Raw genomic sequence first — 19,990 nt, 5'->3', positions numbered from 1 at the left:
AAAATATAAGAATAGTAAAAATATAAGAATAGTAAAAATATAAGAATAGTAAAAATATAAGAATAGTAAAAATATAAGAATAGTAAAAATATAAGAATAATAAAAATATAAGAATAGTAAAAATATAAGAATAGTAAATATATAAGAATAGTAAAAATATGAGAAAAGTAAAAATATAAGAATAGTAAAAATATAAGAATAGTAAAAATATAAGAATAGTAAAAATATAAGAATAGTAAAAATATAAGAATAGTAAAAATATAAGAATAGTAAAAATATAAGAATAATAAAAATATAAGAATAGTAAAAATATAAGAATAGTAAAAATATAAGAATAGTAAAAATATAAGAATAGTAAAAATATAAGAATATTAAAAATAAAATCTTATGTGAAAAAATTTAAAAAAAAAAAAAAAAAAAATTAAAGATCAAAAAGGAAAAAGAAAAGTAACGAGAGCAGTTCAAAAAGATTTTTAGTAAAAAAAAAAGAATATTAAAAAAAAATATATAGAAAAAAAAAAACATTTAGAGTGGAAAGAAAGAGTTCATGAAAGTAATAAGAAAAAGAAAAGTGAGAAAAGATAAGAAAATCCAATCAAAATAGTTTTTAGGTTTAAAACTTAAACAAATGCAATTAAGAGGGCTAATTTTATATATATATTTTTCTTCCCCTTGTTCTTTTTCATCTTTTTTTGTAACAGTTTGATAATGGCAATGAAGCAACTTTGCAGCATTTGTCTTAAACTGTAGCTAAGAATCACTCAGCAATCCACTGTGATTTAAGTGACAAGGGATGCGCATAAAATGTTATCGAATTGAATAACTGGCATCAAAAGGTCAAAACTTTAAATACTTGGTACTGCCTAATACGTACAAAAACATACGGGAAATTCACTTGGTTTCCTTAAGCTAATTTCTAATTTTGACCCACTGCATAACTTTTACCAAAAATACAAAACGAGTAAATTCACCAGAAATACTAAACGAGTTATTAATGATGGCATCCATCATTCGTAACAGTTTGCTAAAAAGAATTTTTAAAACAAAAGATTATGGGCTACTTCTAGTCAAGCTAGTCGTGAACAAATGTTTGAGGTAGTAAGATATGTTTTGCACAAACAAGCGATAAAGATGCTTTGGGTTTACTTCAAGAAATATTGAAGCAGTTAGAGAAAGATAATATGAATTTACAAGATTTTAGGTCACGGTGCTATGACAATACTGCTGTACACAAGACTATGTTTATCAAATAATCAAGAAAGAAAAAAAAACTTGTCAATACTTGTTATTAGGATAATCATTTACTTGTTTTAGTAGGTGCCCATGCAGCCATAGAAGAATGAATGGTAAGAACTTTTTTCTGAACCATATATATGCACTTAATGTTTTCTCTCGTTTGACTCAGGGCTGGGAAAAGCTCAAAGTTGATGTACCTTTGACTTAAGTCAGACTCCGATACTTGGTGGAGCGCAAAATCGTAATCAATAAAACCTGTTAACAAATACCTTCAGGAAATATTAGAAGTTCTCCACATCATAAATGAAGGCACGACTAGTAAAACTAAAAGCGACGCAATGCAAATCTGCAATCGAACGTTAACAATTGACTTTATAACGTTGCCTAGGAACAAGATCTTCATTCAGCATTCAAAAGAGGTTGCAAGATCCAAAAGTAAATTTTCAAAATGCAACTTTATATTTAAATGTTCTCTAAAACTGTTTTCATGTATTAAAAGAAGTGACTCACTGAGAAGAAACTCGATGTAATGAAAATTGAATTATTGTTAGCAATCGCTAGTTGTCAGTAATATAATTATTCATAAAGTTGGATGATATTATTCCGCATCTGACAGTAGTGCATGAGATTCTGCCCTACAAACTCTTTTACCAATTTATGCAATCACTACTTTAAAATTGTTACTGCAAGAATTGTTCCATGGATCTTACATTTAATGTGCTGATGAAGAAGACTTTGGTTGTTTGTCCAGTTGTTTAGCAGTTCGTCCTCTTTGTGAGCTTATGGCAATCAATTCGATTGAGGAAAAAGGGAAACATATTAATTAGATTGAGGAAAATGAAATAGATTTGAATGATGTTCAAATCTATTTCATTTTCCTCAATTTGTGACGTACTTTAAAGTGGGGGAGGGGCGGGTGGAAAATTTGCGTGACATATTTTGACTATCTCATTTCGATTTCCCTTCTCTTCAGGTGTTTTTGCTAAAAGCAGTAAATTGAAATGTAAATTATTTCAATTTACTTTCATAGATAAATTCCAAAGATGAACTCCGATTTTCTTAGAAAAATTTCGATAGTTACAAAAATGTTAAGTATGATATCGATTAGAAGCAATTTCAACCTAGACTCAATTAACCAATTACTTTTAATCACACATGACATTAGTGAGCATCAACGTTTGTTTTTCCGTTAATAACGAATAAAAACGAACAAAATGCAAATTTCTGTCAGTTTTTTGTTAAAAAAATCAATCTATAGTGCGGCAGCATATTCGTAAATAATTTGATTTTCAAGTAAGTTTAAAGAATTTGCTTGAATAGCAGTTCTACTCAACGTCTTAAAGAATTGAAACCAAATTATGTGTCGCAAGTTTTATTTATTGAACCTAATAACTTTGCATGTCTTAATAAATAAATTTTTTTTAAAGTCGATTTATTTCAAACGGCTGATATAGAAGTTTTTACTTTATTTGTTTATATTTTTTAACGAAAAAACAAAGCACTGCTTATTTTGTTCAGAGTCTCAGTGGTTACTGGATTGGTAGTTTTTTATGATACCCGTCCTACGTAACCAATACCAATACAGAATTGGCATCGCTCAATGCTAGGATGGGTAAGAACGAGCTTTTTTGGGTATCGAATCCGAAAGGATGGGTTTTTACAAGTCTTAGTGTGAAAAATATCTGAAAAAACGGGAAAAACCAGTGATTGTGTGTCCGATACTTTTTTAACAATACTTTTGCTTTAAAATTGATGTAAATATCGTGCATTACGTTTTGAACAATTCTTTTGTTTAAATCAAAATTAGTTTTAGTTTGGTATTGGTTCTTTTTTAATTAAACGGTTACAAAACGATACTAGGTGTAAAATTTGGCTTTAAAGAACTTTTACCCAAAGAACTGACCTAAAAGAGTCGCTGTTTGTTAAGCCATGGACCTATAAGAGATGGACGTGCAACCCTTTTGTTTTACATGAAAGAGGCCGCAAAAAATCAGCAAGCCATGCGAGTTTTCGACAAACTCTAAATTTTCACCCGTCAACAGAAAAATCTATTAAATGGCTGCCCACAGTTTTAAAACAGAAACTCTGATCACGTGGAATTAGTTTAAACTTTTATAACATTTGTTTAATAAGAATGTTCAGAATAAAGTAACAGCTTCACGCGTTGACAAATTACTAAACAAATTACACCAAGGTAAATGAAATTAGTTGTCGGCACGAACAGATTTTCATCATTTTTCCGAGATAAACATTTGTAAATTTGGGAACTTTTTTCGTGTAAACAAATTTCCGTCAATAATAAAATAAACCTGTAAGAATATTTTAAAATGACTAAAAAAAGTATAGCGGAATATAAAAACGCTTAAGTAAAATTTTTTGTCAAGGTTTAGTGTCATTCAACTCCTAGGTCCTTCATTCATCAGCCTTAATTTTGTGATTTTTTTGAGTATTTTTTACGATACACACCCTGCAAAATGACAATTAATACCAACTTCATGTCCCCTGGAAACTCTTTAGGGATAAATAGTATATGGGTACAAGGTTCACCACAAGAAATTTCAAAATCAAAAATGGCCGTCCGAGCGAGATATTCACATTCAAAGTTTTTGTTCCGTAATTCTCATTTTCGCCATACAGATATTGTCAAAAATTTAACATATTTTTTTTTTTTTTCTATATTGAGAAGCTATTTATTGCTACTAATAGAAACAGCAACTGTTTGCAACATTGGCACCACAACCATGTATTTGGCTGAGTGAACATACTAGGGTGTACGTTTTAACCATATCATGAATTTTAAGCCAAAACATGAAACAGACAAATAAAGGTAAAAAAAGGGAATTTTATTCTGGTCAATTCATTTCAGTATGTATAAAGAACAAGTTCTGATGCTACAATATTTGTCATTCCACATTAATTCACATATGTTTACTGTTAAAGTTCACAACACATTGCAAAAGTTGAACATTATAATCAGGATGAGTTTGGTCCCTCTTGAACTGCTGATTAGCAAAGTTGGAATGCACTGCTTCGGTTGCTTTTTCACTAAAGAGCCCAAAAGAACAGTTATTTCTAGAAATAAACTGACGAAAATGGAGGAAAAGAGCATGAACTTTTGGTGTCACAGTTCTTGGAAGTCCTAGGTATAATAATTTGAATGCCTCAATCTTCAGACTGTAATTGGCTTCCAAATGGTTTCCAAAACAGGGTGATACAACAGCACGAAGTGTTTGAAATGCACCAGTGAGCACAACTTGACCTTTGTCCATTGGTGCAAGAGACTCTAACAGAGCGAAATTTTCCAAAAGCTTTTTGCATTCATTTCACACTAGGCTAGAACTAAGAGAATCAGGCTAGAATCACACGGAGTTAAGTTAATAATGTCGAGCTTATATGAAAAACGAAAGTTGACAATGAACCAGAACCAAGAGAATGAGGCCAAAAAACACGCCCTGTAAGATTTAAATTCAACTGATAATAGACCAAAACTAAGAGAATAAAGCTGGATAAACACTGAGCAGAGATTGAACAAGCCATACCTAACAAAAGACTTAAGTTAATTTGAAAAATCGATACGTGCGACTAACTAATCCAAATTTTTAAAATAACAGTTAGCGGTACCTTAATCCTATCACAAAAGTCAATTTTTAACACAAGGCTATAATTTGAAGAATTAAGGCAGAACTACGCCAAATAAAAAACTAACCAAAAAATTGAATTGTATTTTAAAAAGTAATCTGTATTATGTTATATTGTTGTATAAACCTAAACCGATGCATTGGCAACTCGAAATCCGAATTTGTATTTTACATATTTGCAACAGTCGTTGTTTTAGGACCAGAATCAAAAAATATTTTCTCCATCTTCCATAATGCGAAACTGTCCAATGTTTACTATGAAAAGATTGTTCTTACCTTCCGTCCGTATGTCGGACAAGAAGCAATACAAACGCCAAATACGTGCTGAAAAAATAAAGATGATCCGTCTGTTGTCCAATAAAATAGTAATTACTATATCTAAGCACAAATTATCAGATGCAGAAATGGAGGTTATAAGTAGAGGATTACACTTCGTACCCTCTACAACACATATACCTTATGAAATCTGCAATTCGCAAGTGAATAAATTCAAAATTCAGTAAAAGCATTTAGTCAAACGTAATTTAAAAATTATGTAACTCAAATATGTAGAATTTGATCTAATCGACTTGCATATGACAGCAGCCCTCGCAACCTAGTGAAAAGTTATAAGTAATAAGCAATCAAGCGATCAAAGTTCAATGGGTGCCGCATGTTTTTGTTTTTTTTGTTTGTTTTTTTTATTATAGTTGGATTTTAACTCTCACCGGGGGGAGGGGGTACCTAATATGTTTTTTTGGGGGATAATGGCACTATAAGGGATGAGCTTGAATTGGGGGCTGTTTGGCAGTCTAGAGCAGGCGCGTCACTTGCGCAAAATAACTTTTTCAACTACCCAGTTAACACAAAACGTTCAAGTACGTTCAAAGAACGTTATTAGAACGTTCTTAGAACGTGCCCGACCGTTTCTAACGTTCTTCGAACGTTTCATAAACGTTTTGTGTTAGCTGGGTATATCATTCGTTTTAAGTAAAAAATTAGTTTTCATCTATGTGAGCCTTGCATTTGCTGTGGACATCTGTCCGACAGTATATTTACTAATCCTAACCGGATTGTTTGACGGTCTTAGGCATGTGCAACATGTAGGTTTAGAAACTTTTTCATCTGCTTGTGTCTTGATTTTCTTCATCTACATGAGTCTTTAATTGACTCTGGACATCTGTCCGGATTTATTTTTACTAATCCTAATTATGAGGATTTTGCTATTTCTTCCCTGAGGCATTCACTGCTCGGTCTTGACCAATGCATGCAAATACATATTAAATTATTTCAATGAATGGTCAAGTATTGATATTTCGCAGAATTTAATCATTGATACCTATATTTATAAAATTGATATCAATAATAAAAATCTATAGAAAAGGGCCAAAAAGTGTTAAAAACATGAAAGTATACATAGCAGATCCATGGTATACTGCATATGATGGTGAAATACAAAGATTATTAGTTTTCAATGAAAATGCAGGTGAAGTAGTTTTTAATTTTTTTCTATGTTATTATGTGGTACCATATTATATGTTTTGGCATGGTTGAGATAGGATAAAAACAAGCCTGTTTTTTTTTTTTTTTTTTTTCAAAAAAAAATTGATACTTTCAACTAAAAAAAAGTTTTTTTTGATTTTTTTTAATTGTAATATTAAAATGTTTTTATCCTTTAAATATAACTTTTCAATAAGATATTTATATTAGATGTAAATACCATTTGGAAATAATTCTTGAGGAAATTATTTCCATTTGTTTTCCAAATATGATAGACAGGTCAGTACATTTTAAATTTGTTTAAACGATTTATTACAATCAGCTGACTATACTGTTTTATTACATTTATTTATTACAATCAGCTGACTATACTATACAATGACTATACTGCTAACACACTAGCTCACTGCTAGTACTGAGTTAGTCTGAGTGTAAACGAAGTTCAGACCAAGAACCCAGTGGGCACCAAGATGTCTATTAGACATCTCAATAACGTCTCAGTCTGGTGTCTAAATGCCATCTAAAAGAAATATCAATGTTAACCCCTTTTAGACGTCTGAATTTAGATGTTTTAGGGACATCTCATATCAATTATCTGTGAAACATCTGCATATTAGATGTCTTCAGGATACCTCAAATTCGTAATCTTAAAGACGGCTACTATGTTAACACCTTTTAGACTTCTGAATTCAGATGTATTTGAGGCATCTCAAACTAGTCATCTGTGAGACTACTACCTATCAGATGTCTTCTAGACACCTTATACCAGTAATTTTGAAGACGGCTAAGTTGCTTTAAAAAGGTTACAAAAATATTAAAGCATTTGGACTAAATTAGTGCTATGTAAAATAAATATCAAATGGGTACTTTATATTGTAAAGATAAAAAGTATTGTTTCAAAAACATGCAATATACATATATTGGAAGGTATAATACAATTAAAAACTAATTAAAAGTAAAATATTTATTTCAATATATTATTTTTTTAGTTCAGCCTTCTTGCGTGCTGGAGCATTTCTTAATATGCTCTGAGTGTTCTTGTAAAACTCAGCTTCCGTTGTTTTTGGAAATTTATGTCGTTAAGCGTTGTATATAAGGCAGTTGATTTTCGTATCCGCAAATTTTGTTTTTCTACTTGTCCCTTTACCAAGGCCCTGCATGTTCAAATTAGCCATTACCTCATTGCTCAGAACACGTTTCATGATATTTTTGGTGCAGTCTTTCCAGTCGAATTCATCCACTTGGCGAAGTTCCGTCAGCTAGAGTGAAAAACAATTGGTTTAGGCTAAAACTTCACCTTTTTTTTTTTTTTTTTTTTTAAATAAAAAACAGATCTTCTTATGTATAACAATTCAATTAATTAGGCTTTAGACAGGGAAAGCCTAATATTTATGTTTACACCATAAATCCCCTAAACATTTCTTTACTGTTATTTTTGTGCCACTATTATAAAAGTAATTTTATCTTTCCATATGTAAAACTCAGTTAAATGGATTTTAATAAATAAATAAATAGAATTTTACATGTACTCTTAGGTGCCTAATAAAAGGGAGGGGACGCTCATTAAATTTATTATTTTTTAGAGCTAATCAAGGTCCTGTTGTTGCGCATCCAACAAAGAACCTTGCGTTGATAAGAAAGAACTGAGGGCTGGAGATCTGGAAAACAAAGAAAATATATTTTAAACATGGAGTACTACATAGTTACAAATTCCAAAACTTAACATAGCGTTTACAATCTTTTCGAACATTTAAATATTGAATCAATTTGAGATGAATTGTTTTTTAAGAAAAACTAAAGCAAATTAAGCGAAAAATATGTCATACTCACTTGATTTTGACATAGGTACAAATAGCTTATCTTCCTCATCTTCCGAACCATTGTCAGACATGCTTACTACAACAAGAAAAAAATCGTACTTTAATCAACTTAAAAAAACCGTTTTATAAAACCGTATTTAATGAAAACTTAGTTGTTACTTTTAAAAGTAAAATAGTACCTGCAGATACATCAAAATGGGGTTTGTTTTGTTTTTGACGTATCTTCTGGCATACTTCACTATCATCACTTTCAAAATCAAAAGAAATATTAGGTCTTTTTTTCTTGCGTTCTTTTCATGCAGAGGAATGATTTGCCTCAACTTCAAAATTGTCACTCCCAATATCATGACCTTTTTTCTGTAACAATATTTTCTCATGTGAAGTGTATTATCTTTCTGCCTTAGCATAATTATTTTTCTAAATATTATATATTCTTGAAAAAGTGAGTTATATTATTATTACAAATGGTTGTTAGCAATAGAAAACCTTTTTTAACTGATGATAAATTTTTTTACTAAACATTTTCAAATCAATATAATAATAGTAATATTCATAAAAATGCTGTTTTAGTTTATAAATCCTATGTCAATATTAAAAATTGTAGAGATTAAAACCTTTATATATGTGTGTGTGTGTGTGTGTGTGTGTGTGTGTGTGTGTGTGTGTGTGTGTGTGTGTGTGTGTGTGTGTGTGTGTGTGTGTGTGTGTGTGTGTGTGTATAACAGATTGAGAAAAAAATACTTAACACTTTTGTTATTAAATTATTTAAAATATTTAACCAATGGTGGAAAGAAAATCATAATAAATAGTACTCCCCTGATTAAATTTTGAAAATGATGTGAAGGTTTTTACGTAAATGTCCCTTGTTCAATATTCTCTAATACTTTTCCTCCATTGCTTTTTTTATGTAAAAGATAGTAAAAATATATGTAAAACAAAACATATCTAATAATAAAAGACAAACAACAAAGTTTTTAAAGTAGATTAATGAGTAAGCTGTCCTTAGGAAAAAGTTTTTATACTTGAATAGCGCGGAAGAAATTTCGTAAAGCGGACATTGACATCGTTTCCTTGAAATATTGTTAATGAGGTATTTTTTAATTATAAATTGAACGTGAAACTTATGTAAAGCAGAGTAATTTAGTAGAAGAGAAAATGTAGAATTTCTACGTTGAGTTCGCTGCAAGCAGTGATATTTAAGTTCTAAATATAATTTCAATTTCCAATTTTACTTCGTTCTTGAAGCATTGATTTAATTTCTAATTTTAATTTTACTTCTTTTGAATCAGTTCTGATGAAATTAATTTCAGTTCAGTTCTTATGATTTCAATCATTTTAATTCTTATTTCAGTTTCTAAATCAGTTCATATTTTACTTCTATCAAATTTTACAGCAATTAGTAGTCCTAACGCCACAATTTTTTGAATAATTTTTTGTAGTCTTGAAAAGTATGAATTTGGGTAACTTGTACTAGTTGCATTCATTTAAAAAAAACAAAATCTTATGGCTCCTTCCGGGGCCTTAAAAAAAACAAAACTTACCCCACCCCGGGGTAAAAGTTGGCGCAAACTATAATAAAGATTACAAACGTATTAGTGAGTAAAAATTTATAAAAATTTTTTAATATTTCTATGAGCTAGAAGCAGTTAGTAGTGCGAATATGAAGCCAAAACAACACCCCACCTTTGTTCCTGGTAACAAAATCCCCTAAAAAAATTTTTTCGTAAAAAATGAAGAAAATTTTTTTTTGTAAAACTAAATTTTTTCAATATTGTTACAAATAAAAATTTCAAAAAAAATTGATTTTATTAAGATATTTTTGTTTTCCAGCTTCCCCAGTGAGAATTTTGCCAATAAACCCCAAAAGCCTTTCAATAAACTGCCTAAAGATCCTAAAAAACGACAACTACTAAAAAAACCTGACTGATAACAGTAAATCAATTGTGACTGGAATACTTTTTGTAGTTTTATTCATAGGACCCAAGATGAAATGGTCAATTAGGAAAGTTCCCTAAGATTTCTGATAAAAGACTCTGCAGATAAACGCAATTCGTCAACTTACCCCTGCTGACAAGTAGCCCCGGTCTCCCCTATCATTATTTCAAGAAATAATGTAATACATAAGTTTCAAAAAAAAAATTTAAAAATTTTTTAACTTAGTAATAAACATCTAAATAACCATACAAATAGTCATAAAATAGTCATTCAATGATTCAATTGAGTTATAATAAGATTTTTTTTTTGAAATTGAAAGAAAATATCTGGTTGAATTATAATCACAAGTTTTTGTTCAGTTTCATAAAAACTCTCATCTCTAATGATTTTTTCATTCGATTGCGGCGACCAACAGTTAAAATTCCACAAAGTGAAAAAATCCTTTCTACAAACGCCTGTGATGCTGGGGCGGACAGTAAATCTTCAGCCAAAATTGCAATCTTGCTATACTTGCTTTTGTTTTGTTTCCAAAAGAGCAGGCCGTTACTTGGCAGCGTTTCATCACCGCTTATGTCAACCAAATACCTTGATAGCTGACTTGCAACAGTGATATTGTCTTGGTTATAAATCTTTCCTTCTTTTGTAAAGATTTTATTTGACAAGAACTTAAAGCGCTTTATGGCAGCAAATTCACATTCAGATCCATTTGACTCAACAGCAGCTTGTAATTCTTGTTCTACTCCACAAACTTTTATTATATACATCTTTGCTGCATGGAGCAAGGTGTCCATTTCCGGTGTGAGGATAAAGACAGCAACGGTTGGATCTAACAAACATGCAGCAGACGGAAGAGGATTAAACGTATCTGAGTCCGGCTGCAGAATTGATTGAAACCGTTGACGTAGATCTCCAAGAAGATTCGCTGTCAAAGACTTGTTGGTAGGATATTCTTGTAAATGGCATTCCAAATTGAGTATAGATGGTAGAACCTGTGAAAGAGACTGGGCATCGGTCTGAAGTATATCTGTTTGTACTGCAAATGGCTCCAAAAGTGAAGAAATGTTTTGAAGACGAATCCATTCACTTGCTTTGAATGTGTCGATTCCTAAATTTAAGTAAACTATCTGTAATTAAAGTTTACTTGTAACAATTGTAATAACTAATAATTGTCATTGATGTACGTCTCTTTTTTCCATGCTGTTGTGATGTGGTTTAAAAGGCAGGGTAAAGTCTTTCCGTGTTATTAGTAAACATAAATTAAAGACTATATACCCTGTCTTGTTTTTTAATGATAATGACTAATGAACTTACAATTTATTACCATTTTCGTTTTTTTAGTTTAAATAAGGTAAGACACAATTTTGTAGATTTAATAAAATTCTGAAAACAATTTATATACACTAATAACATAAATAATAAAATAATATGTACCAATTTCTGTAAGAACTTCATTCACCGATGTCTTTATTTTCAACAGCCGGTCAATCATCTGATATGTACTGTTTCATCTTGAGGTGCAGTCAGTTATCACAGACTTCCCACACTTGTCAATAAGTTTCTCAATTGCCACACTTGATTTCCTAATTCTTGATACAACTTGTCTCGTTTCTAAGATGGTTCCACTATAATGTTCATAAACTGGTTTTATGAGAAGCTGGAGTGTGTGAGCCATACAGGGCATTCGACGATATGGAATATGATCTGGTAGGAATAAATCAGTTTGTTCTGACTGAGACTGGATCTCTTCCTCATAAGTTTCATGTTCAGACTCGTCAGATTCAAACTCATAAGATTCAGATTCGTCAGATTTCTTAGCTGCATGCACTTCCTGTAAGAGCCTGATAGCTTTAACCATATTAGACCCGTTGTCTGAAACAATCAACATAACTTGATTTTCTCTAATACCCCACTGGTCAAGACATTTCTTTAAACATTCGGCAAGCATCTCACCCGTGTGGGGATGTTGGAGTTCCATCAAATTTAGGAAAGCATGTCGTGTTTTATCAATGGTGGTGTCATAGAAACAAGCAGATATTCCAAAGAACGATGCTGTGAGACCCTTCTTCGTCCAACCATCAAGACAAATTGTTACTTTGCGTGTACGATTTATCAAGTCTTTCAGTTGTGCAGATTGTAGAAGAAAACGCTCGTTTATCCGCTTGTTCAGTGTTGCAGACCCTGCAATATAAAATTTAAATCAGTTAAAATTTAATGCACATCAGTTTGTGTAGTTAGTTACTATAGTGTTACATTAATCATACTATAATTACAGGTAAAAATTTAAAAATGGTTTAGCATTGAATGAATCTAAAACAATAATTTAAAAATTTAGTTGTGTTAATTATTACCTGGCAATTTAAATTTTGGGTCAAGCGTTTTTATCATCTTTCGAAACGACGGCTGACCTAGCAATACCATTGGATAGCTGGTATTAACAATCATTTCAACCACGCTATCCTGACGAACTTGATATTCACTTGATTCCGTTGCCCACGCGGTGATTCGATGTTCAAAGCTTTCTCTTATTGTCTGGGTTTTTGTCTTTCCACTATTTCGGGAAGATGTAGAATTGATTTCATCAATTTTACGTTTCAAAAACATTTTTTCTGCATTGCGTTTTTTCTTTTCATCCGTGTAACATTTGTGTGTCTCTTTATGCATTCTCTGAATGTGCGCTACTAAGTTACTAGAATTTTTTCCGGCAAGAAATGCGCCACACGCGCCCTCATTATTTATGTCCTGTACTAGACACTTGGATTTGTCAGTTTTTTCATCGTAAACGAAGAATTTCCATACAGGACTGTCACGCTTCCTACCAGCCAACAACCTTGATAAACTCATTTTTCTGTTATTGATTGATTTGCAACTCTTAAGAATCTATAGATGTTTATTTTATTTTAGAACAAAAGATTGGACGCATTGAATTTATACTTAACGTGACCAGTTTTGTGGTCCATTAATACATTCTATAATCATTCCAAATATCATCGTTATGGTCAAACATGTGCGCCAATTTCAAAGCAAGTATGTAAAATTTGTAAATTAATTGTCAAAAAAAAACTAATTATTGTATCAAAATTTTTTTAATATTCAATAATTTTCGTTCGTTAATAATTCTTAATTCTATTCCTATTTTCGTTTTTTGATGCTTATATTCAATTCTATTTCAGTTTTCGTTCTTCAGATATATCCTAATTTTAAATTTTTATTCACATTAACGAAATCAATTATTTTTACTTCAAATTTTACTTCACGTTAATGAAAATATCACTGGCTGCAAGAAAGCTTTAAAATCAAAAGAATAGTTTTAAAACGCTTGTTTCATACCCTGAAGTATAATTGAAATATTTAATCCAATAGTAATATGTTCACGACCAAAGAGTCACTTGACAAAATATAATAATATCATTATCAAGTCCAATGGTTGAATATGGTGAGCTACCAAGGAGAACCAAAATAAAAATTCAAGATGAATAAGATTTCACTTAGCTTTGGGTTTTTAATGAAGTTTAATTAACACGTTATTATAAATAAAATTTTGAAAACACAAGTTTCTTACCTTCAAGTGAATAATAATGTTAAATCCGATAGTTACACACAAACACACAAAAATTAGCATTTAAACTATCAGCATTAAGTTAACAAATATATGAGATCAAACACTAATGTTTTATGTAAATGTTTTAAACTATTATCATGAAAACTAATTTAAACGATGTAAAGCGATCCAAATCATAACACGAATATCATTGAAAAATGTTAAAAACACGATATTCAGAATTTCCGTAAAAAATCGGAATTTCACATACCTACTATGCAATCATCTTTAATGGATCTTTTAGATGTCTCAGTTTTATCTCAGATTTCTCAAGATATCTAAGACACTAAATAGACATTTCATAAACGTCTTGGTGCCTTCTGGGAATAGGCATGTTCAGAATTTAACAGGTAAAAGCTGAACTGCCTACCCTTCTACTATTAGGGTCATTGTTATTCAGTATTCAGATTGAAGTTGAAATTAAACAATTTTATCTTGATCAAAAATGTATTCATTCTTTTTAAACCAAGTGGTATTTTAAACCAAGAGGTATTTAATTATTCATATTTTGGTCCTTAAGAAATAAAAATTAATTTCTAGCTGTAAAATTTAATTTTTTTGCGCAAAATTTATCAGCTAACTACTAACCTTCACCACATTTACTTTCTTAGATAACACTGAGGCATTGGATGCATCATTGTTACTTAGAGGTATAACTATTTACAAAACAAAGACCCTGCTACATAGTCCTTGTTATTTTCAATTCAAGTCAGTGCTCTCTTCTTAAAAGTATCTTTGAGCAGAATAACATATTTTATATTCTTATAACATCTTACTCAATCTTAAAACAGAATAAAATCGGTATGATGACGCGTAAGTAATGTCCTTAACTATTTTAGACGTTTATTTTGGTATAATTGACGATTCAACCGAACGAAAGTTATAAGGAAATACTTTGGTTTCAACAATGTGCGTCCTAAATCCACAGTTTTGATTGTCTTTTAAAATAAAACTATGTTGTTATTCAGAAGGAAAACATATTGTTTTTAATTTCATTGAAGGTGAAATTCCATATCTTATATTATCATCACATTTTGAGGGAGATGGAGAACTTACTTTTAATGCAAAACCTGTTAAGTTCACCACAAAGGATCCACTCCCTTTAAACAAATGGTCATCTACTAAAGTATCTCAAAGTGCAGAAGGATCTCGCAAAAAAAGTCTTTCCTATGATTTTAACATTTATACCAACAATGAATTGATATGAACCACCCATCGTCACACCACAGAAACCATAGAGTTTTTAAAAGTATACTTTGGTAATCTATGGAATCCGGCTCAAGATGGCTTCATTAAAGATTAGCAACTATCAAATGGTTAGGTTGTTACAATGTTATAATTTGATTTTAATTTTAAATTTCATTTCATTTATAGTTATTCATTTTAACATTTTTGTTTAGTTTTTTTGTTAGTTTTTTTTTATCTCAAAAAAATTTTTTTTCCTTTTAATTTTCTTTACATATTCGCTAGTTAACAATTTCTATTTCATATGTGGAAGTTCATAAGTTAACTTCCTACATGATGCGACAGCGAATTGCAAGTTTTATTTACCTAATTGAATTTTAGAGCCAAAAATAATCTATTTTGATTTATGTATTTAAAGAAAAGTTCCAGATCCCTTCCCTATCTTAGCATTTAGCAAGATCTCCGTTTTTTCAATGACAGCCTCTAGACGTGGGTAGAAGGCTAACAAATACTGATGAAGTATTCTCTTTTACATAGACTTCCAAGGTCTAATGTATGACTTGAATGACCTGAGACTTGAGCAGTTTTTTTAAATATCTTGCTCTCCACAACGCTCCAGACTGAATAATCAAGTGAATTTAAATCTATAATGGAGGAATGCCAAAAGATTGTATTTTAAAATCTGTCAGCTTGTTTGGCCCCTTGTCTCGGAGTTCCATTCTGTTGGATCATAATTCCCATCTCGAAGGTCTTCATGAAACATTGTATCACATACCAACCATTGTACCACATACTCAAAAAACTGATGTAAATCTCTGTGTTCACTTTTTCTGTTTAAAATAAATGATTGAAGATTTTCGACCGTTTGAAGCTATAAAACATCGCATCATTAGTCGTTGAGGATGCTACTTATGGCATCCAGGTTGGGTAAATTGTTTCCAATCTGAGAAAATTTTTAGCACTTCAAACGATTAAAAAGCTATTTTGATCGCTGTAATCTAAAAGTTATAATCTGAGTCGTGTCTTTCTATCAAATGTTTGCTGGCAGGCCAGACGCAAGATTGACTTTTACATGAGTATTTACAGTGCCTCTAAAATTGTTCTATAAACTCCTTGTTAACGTTTCTGTTCACAGGAGTTGGCATCTGAGCCCTTTCAGTACTTAAACGTTTAATTTCCGTAGGAACTTTTAAACACTCCAATGACTGCTCTCAAAACTTTTTAAATCAAAACTATTTTTCAAAAGTTTATTTATTTTATTTTTTTGAGTTGATTGTTAATTTGCTTTTTCGTCTAGATTTACCAACTGGAATCGAATTGTCAATTGAAACTAAGCAATTAGTTTGAAAGTGAACTGCATATGTATTTAGTTAGGTAAGAAATTATATTTCAAAAGTATTTACAATAAAGTTTGTAAATAAAATGTTAAAGATTTAAAACAGTTAAAAAGAATTGTTAAAAACTTATAATCTGATATCAAGGGCTTTTTATTATGTTTGCAAAGTTAGCCGTGTTTATTGTTGAATGATAGTGGATTTTTTGGCATCTGGAAATCTTCCTCAATGCTGAGACTCAAATTGAAAAAGCGCCAGCATTTTTCCTTCGTCTTTAGCTAGTATTTGGATGAAATTTTGGATAATAATAACTCATCTTTCGGACCTTTTGTCTACAATGCTGTTACATAATGCTTAATTACTGCATAAACCGGATTCTCATTCCAAAACGATAAATCTAGAAGCAGGAAGTTGGGGTTGTATGAAAAATATCCTTATAGTATTTGAGTTAACTAACTTGTTATTACGTAGTGATCAAAAAATGCAATCGGACTTTTTGCGAAGAGCTACAAGAAATTCTCACATTATTCCCTGTGGAACTTTTGAGTCAGTGAAATCAGTTTTCGTGGCCAAGATACTTTCCCATGCACAGGAAACATATAATTTTCCGACGATCATCATGTGTTTTAGCTTTTGGGCATTTTGCCCAGGAGTTTAAAGTCTAAACTCTCAATGTTTTTGCAACTCAAAGAACAATGCAATTTCCCAGAATCTAACTCTAAAACGTAAATATTTGAGGCTAATTCTAAGTATGCAATTATTGGGAGCCGGGTCTTTTCAGCTTTAGAAATTATATAGTATTTTCGTAGTTTCCTTTTCCAAATTAAAGATAGTTAGAATTCAGCTAAAAATTATAAAATTATCGTTTATTCAGCTTAAATAGCTAGTTCCTTAACCACAATAGTTTGGTTTCTTACCAATGGCACAATTAGATCAGTATTATTAACGCTGTAAAATTGTAAAATTTTCTAAAAGCTATCATTTGGGAAATTTTATGAAAGAATTCAAAACTAAGAATGTTTAAATGCAATTTATTTTCTAAGACAAAATAGTTTCAATTCAATTTTTGTATGAGAGTGATCCCCTGGGACTGAACTAACAATCTGCGCAGAGCGTTCTTAGTAAAAGAGCTTCAAGACTTCTTAACATCTTTTTTCGAAATATGTTAATTTTGTGCATTGCTTGGAACTTCTATACCCTCTTCCTTCTCAAAATCGGTTGGATCCAAAAAATTTAACATTGCTTTTCAATAATATTGTGAGGAAGCTAATTCTAAGTAAAACAAGATGCTGTTTATAACAATAAAACCATCAAGAGCCAATAATTAATATTTTACACAATAACAAATAAAAAATGAAAAGACGCCAACGCCCAAAGCATTATAACCAATATAAAAAGAGATATACGAAACAAAAAATAAGTTCAGTGAGAAATATAAAAAAAGGGGAGTCAGTCAGAAAATACGAAAGGAGGGGATGAAAGACAAAACTTTAAGAATTACGAGTAGAAGAGTTGATACAGAGTTTTAGGTTCTACGGAAAATAAGTAGACCGGAGTTTTGATTTTATAAAAGCAGTTTTAGAAGAAATATTTTTTATATAGTTTAAAGTGGATAGATTTTTATTAACGATTACGGTATATTAAAGGAAAAAGGATTGTAATTATTAGAGTTTAAACAAAAATTTGCGCGTAAAGAGAAGTACGCGTGTTAACAAGAGTAAGTCAGAGTGCTACCATTATACAGAACCGAGAGGCTTCCCCATACACCTTTAACCCAAACCTCTTAACCTATATGATACCACAAAACCCCATCCCCACTCTCCTAAACCTAAAAATAGAATAAAAATCTTATATAAAAAGACCCGCTTCACAAAATTATCAATAACAGTTTTTCGTTTAGAAATTTTTTTGAGGCTGTTAACCTTACTTGTGTAGTTTCACCATTTTCTAAACTTTTCTCCTTATTTTTCTAAAGTTTTATCAAAACTCAAAGCCTTCTCTCTCACAATCTTTTTTCCTTATGTAGCCGCCATAATCTCACTTTTTAAACACTCCACCCTTCCTTTCAGAAAACTTAAATGTAAGTTTTTCTGAGATCGTTCAAAGCTCTTTCGTCAATGTTCAATATTAACACCATAAATGGTTTTATTTCATAAATGAATCTCGCAGGCTTATAGGGCGCCATGTGAATGATTACTTTTCGCTTGTATACTCTTAACCTCTCTTTCTAATGAAATTTGTTTTATGCACAAACACGTTATATACAGAGGGTCTCATAAGTTACTTTCTGATTTGTTTTGCTTATAATTTTTCATTGGGTTTACTAATATATAAAGTTGTAATTATAAATTTTTTTACATTAAGTTTTAAAAATTATGTCTAATAAACGGGGTCCATTTAAGCGCTGACAAAATTGCCCTCTTTTGATCGAATTTTCTATAACAGAACGCAACTACTTCTGTGATATGTTTGCGATTTCGGCCCTGATGTTCTGATGTACTTCAAAAAAGGTACTGGATCTAGCTGCAATTTAAACAGAACACAATTGATTATAAAACTTGTAGTCCACTTTTTTGCACTGTTTTAGAAAGCCTTTTTACTGGATCAATATCAATTTTCATGAGTCATTTTATCTTGTACCAAATTTGATTCGTAGTTGAACTCTTTACGTTGACCATTCTTTTTAGAACAGCCCAAAAACCTTTGATTGGGCAACATTCGGAATCGTTTTGCGGGTTATTAGTTTCAGTGACAAAGTTAAGGTTTAACTTTGTCGCCGAAATTTATAACCCGCAAAAGTTGAAATGTTAATAATACATTTTTAGTCAGATGTTAATACAATGATAACAAGTAAGTAAAAAAAGTGAATTCATTAATGTCTTACGGAAACTTTTAACAATTCCCCATTACATGACTACACTCAAACTACATTTTTAAACGCCTGATATTCTTTTCTCATTTTTTTGGCAAGCCGGCCACGACTCTTGCGTCTCTGTTCTCTAAACCCGTTCCCAGGGCTTCGTTTTATGCCAGAAATAATGTTGAACACTTTAAACTCTAAAATGGTCAAACGTGAACTGCTTAAGGTTAAGGTTAGAGAATTGAAAAAATTTTCCAAATAAATTTCGGAGGTCCCCTAACTTCGTGCCCTCTGTTTTGGGGAACGACTTTGATGTTAATAGGGTTATGATGTTTGGGGTTAAAAGGGTTGAAAGCATTTTTTTATGGCTCCAAACCAAATCTATTTTCAAGGTAGACCAAAAAAAAAGGTTTATACTGCTCATTAATAGAAATTGTGTTAATTAGATTTTTTTTTTTTTTTTATTTATTTACTTTTTTTCAATTTTTGTCTGTTTTTTCTACTGACAAAATTTAGATTGAAATTTTTATTAGGATGGGAAGTTAGGGCTGGGAACTAGGAATTTGTTAAATGCTTATGCTTCGAATAAACAGATTAATAAATCACGTTTTAGATGTTCAAACTATATTAATTATAAGGGCGCGTACAGAGTCTTTGTAATCATTCTTTGTTCAAGAATGGAAAGTATGGTTTTGAAATAAAAGATCATTACATCATAAGAGTACTTTTTGCGAAAAATATTTATCTGTAGAATAAAAATACATTTAGTCAAAGGTTTTTTCAATAAGGCAAATAAAACTTCCGTTGCGATCGAAACTCTGAAAAATTATTTTTCTGATTTGATTTGTGGCTTCAGCGGAATTTTTTTGATTTTTAAGCAAAAAGTTTGCACATTTAAATTATTT

General features: G+C 30.9%; 1 long non-coding RNA gene and 1 pseudogene across 1 annotated transcript; both read right to left on the bottom strand.

The window, feature by feature from the left end:
• Positions 1–7,119: 7,119 nt before the first annotated feature.
• Positions 7,120–14,722, bottom strand: LOC149894868 (uncharacterized). Its single transcript, XR_016454340.1, has 4 exons — positions 13,380–14,722; positions 8,353–9,353; positions 8,184–8,249; positions 7,120–7,612 (listed from the first exon to the last, which is right to left on the bottom strand). It is a non-coding gene; the product is annotated as an uncharacterized LOC149894868 (long non-coding RNA).
• Positions 10,242–12,709, bottom strand: LOC149894869 (uncharacterized; annotated as a pseudogene).
• Positions 14,723–19,990: the final 5,268 nt, after the last annotated feature.

This window comes from Hydra viridissima, unplaced genomic scaffold (genome assembly GCF_058129835.1).
Source record: "Hydra viridissima isolate aposymbiotic clone 2 unplaced genomic scaffold, HvirCarnegie_v1 scaffold_1, whole genome shotgun sequence".
NCBI classification, from domain to species: domain Eukaryota; kingdom Metazoa; phylum Cnidaria; class Hydrozoa; order Anthoathecata; family Hydridae; genus Hydra; species Hydra viridissima.
This window is presented reverse-complemented; position numbering and strand designations above follow the sequence as displayed.